Source organism: Staurois parvus, unplaced genomic scaffold (assembly GCF_062004578.1).
Source record: "Staurois parvus isolate SC_StPar_1 unplaced genomic scaffold, SC_StPar_1.0 ptg000693l, whole genome shotgun sequence".
In the NCBI taxonomy this organism is placed as follows: Eukaryota; Metazoa; Chordata; class Amphibia; order Anura; family Ranidae; genus Staurois; species Staurois parvus.
The window spans coordinates 497,780-500,859 of record NW_028318489.1 but is presented as its reverse complement, the minus strand read 5'-3'; positions in this window follow the sequence as shown (position 1 = coordinate 500,859).

Below are 3,080 nucleotides of genomic sequence, written 5' to 3'. Positions count from 1 at the left end.
TTCAAAATGAATTCCAGCACAGTGTTATCCCAATGGTTATATAAAACCCACTACAAAGGACTTAGCTTGTAATATGCAGAAAGGCACAGAGCAAGGTGCAAAGGGCAGAATGAAATCTGATTGGCTGGGTGTTACTGCTCTGACCGCACTGCCATTGCTCTGCAGAGTTTGTAGGCATGAGCACTAAAAGGGAGTAGTCTGTGTGCATTCCTGGGGCGCACTACCGATGGATGTTACAGCACCATTATTTGTCTTGTTGTCTGTTGTTTTGCAAGTCAGTATGATATAAAAAAATATAAGAAAGTATAATTTACTCTTACATTCAGTATGGCAGCTCATTAAATTTACCTTTTATTTTTCTTTTCCCAGCAACACATACTCTCCTTTTCTGCTAGGTCGTTCAACCAACTGGACAAAGTTAAAAAAAACAAAACAAAAAACACTACTCCATATGAGCATGGGACACACTCCCAGGGGGTGTGCCGGATGTGCCTTGGCACACCCCAATTACCCCGTGCAAATTATCATTATCATTCTGTATGCCAGCGGGCAGATAGGAAACATTTCCCACTGACCGACTATGCCAGGGACTCCCAGGGAGTGTGCCGGATGTGCCTTGGCACACCCTAATCACCCCGTGTGCATTAGCATTATCACTCTGTGTGCCAGCGGGGAGATGGGAAAGATTTCCCACTGACTGACTATGCCAGAGCTCTCCAAACTATGGCCCTCCAGGTGTTGAGGGACTGCAAGTCCCATGAGGCCTTGCAAGGCTGTGACAGTCACAGGCAAGACTCCCAGAGGCATGATGGGACTTGTAGTACTTCAACAGCTGGAGGGCCATAGTTTGGAGACCCCTGGACTATGCTATAAAAGTGTGTATGTGTATATATATATATAGATTGTAAGCTCAAAAGAGCAGGGCCCTCAAACCCCTCGTGTATTGTTTTGTTACTGTATTGTCTCATGTACTGTCCCCACTATAATGTACAGCGCTAAGCAAACCTTTTGCCGCTATATAAATACTGTATAATAATAATTATATATATATATATATATATATTCTCACGCATGCATGTGTGTTTGAGCTTTGTGGTGCACACCATAATACAATAGGCTGTACACCTATGCTCAGCACTGTCACATTAGGGGAGATTTACTAAAACTGTTGCACTTAGAATCTGGTGCACCTGTGCATGGTAGCCAATCAGCTTTTAACTTCACCTTGTTCAATAAACCTTTGACAATAAAACTTGGAAGCTGATTGGTATCAATGCAGAACTGCACCAGATTACGCACTCTCCAGCTTTAGTAAACCAACCCCATTGCGTTAATAGCTCCCTGTAAGCTCCAACAGTTCAGTTTAAATAAAGCTTACACAAGGCTTTCTTTTCGTGGACTTGCCTGCCAAATGGAGCTTTGGGGAGCAAGAAAAGGGTACATGTTGGTGAAAGGAAGGAAAGTTCACAGGCCCTTTTATTTTTCCATGATTCAGGAAAGTTAAAAGGGTACTTTAGGACCTTTTGCAAAAGGAGAGCAAGGCAAATGTATGGGCACATTGGACTGCTGTGTATACATTTTCTTTACGTACATTTCACATACATGACCACATATCTGCTACTCAGTTGGAATATATTTGCTCTTTTTGCAGATTATAAACAGTTTACCAGTGCAAGATCAGTCAATAAATGTGCTCCAGTTTGTTCTCCAAGTCCCAATTATTCTTCCTATGATCTTGATTTTCATCCAAAAAAACCAACACATTCTGTCTGTCGGATTTGAATCACAGCCAGTACGCTATCTGCATGAAGTTTGCATGTTCTCCCTGTCTTTGCATGGGTGTCCCCTGAGTATTCTGGTTTCCTCCCACACTCCAAACACATGCTGGTAAGATATCTGGTTCTTATCTAAATTAGCCCTAGTATGAATGTGAGATAGGAACCTTGGATTGAGGGCAGGGCTCTGATGTAAAGTGCTGTGTTCATTATTATTATTATACAGGATTTATATAGCGCCAACAGTTTGCTCAGTGCTTTACAATATAACGGGAGACAATACAGCAACAATACAGTTCAGTACAAGAGGGTTAGGAGGGCCCTGCTCCTTGGAGCTTACAAAAGGTAATAACTGTAGGGGATGGACTGGTAGGAGGAATAGAAGATTCCATTATTAGCTGAAGGCAGAATAGGCTTCCCTGAAGAAATAGGTTTTCAGATCGCCTAAAAGTGGGCAGAGTAGGCGATAGTTGATAGAGTGGGGTAGAGAGTTCCAGAGGATGGGGGAGGCTCTAGAGAAGTCCTGGAGATGAGCATAGGAGGAGGAGACAAGGGAGCTAGAGAGTAGGAAGTCATGCGAGCAGAGAGTATGGTTTGGGGGATATTTAGAGACAAGATTGGTGATGTAATTTGGGGCAGAATTATAAATGGCTTTATATGTTATTGTTAATGTTTTGAATTTTATCCGTTGGGCAATGGGAAGCCAGTGGAGGGATTGGCAGAGAGGGGTGGCAAATATGGAACGGTTAGTAAGATGGATGAGTGTGGCAGCAGCATTCATGATAGACTGAAGAGGGGATAGCCTGCGAATAGGTAGATCAATGAGGAGGGAGTTACAATAGTCAAGGCGAGATATAACAAGGGAGTGAATAAGTTGCTTAATAGTTTCAGAGGTTAAGAAAGGGCATATCGTGGAGATTATTGATCTTGATGAAGAAGTCAGGGGAGGGGGCACGGGCTGGAGGGAATACTAAGAGCTCAGTTTTGGAAATATTGAGTTTGAGGAAGTGGAGTGACATCCATGCCGATATGTCACTTAGTAGGTTAGTAATGCAAGAGGAGACTGAAGGGGTGAGGTGAGGGGTAGAAAGATAGATTTGTGTGTCATCAGCATAGAGATGGTACTTAAAGCCGTGGGAGTTTAAGTTTATAAGTGACCAAGGGAGGAGGTGTAGATGGAGAAGGGAAGGAGTCCTAGGACAGAACCTTGAAGGTGCTAAATAAATACCTGTGATAAATGAAAACCAAACTAATCAATCACAACTGGTGTGACTAAAGAAGGTACACACCATACTTTTTTTTGTT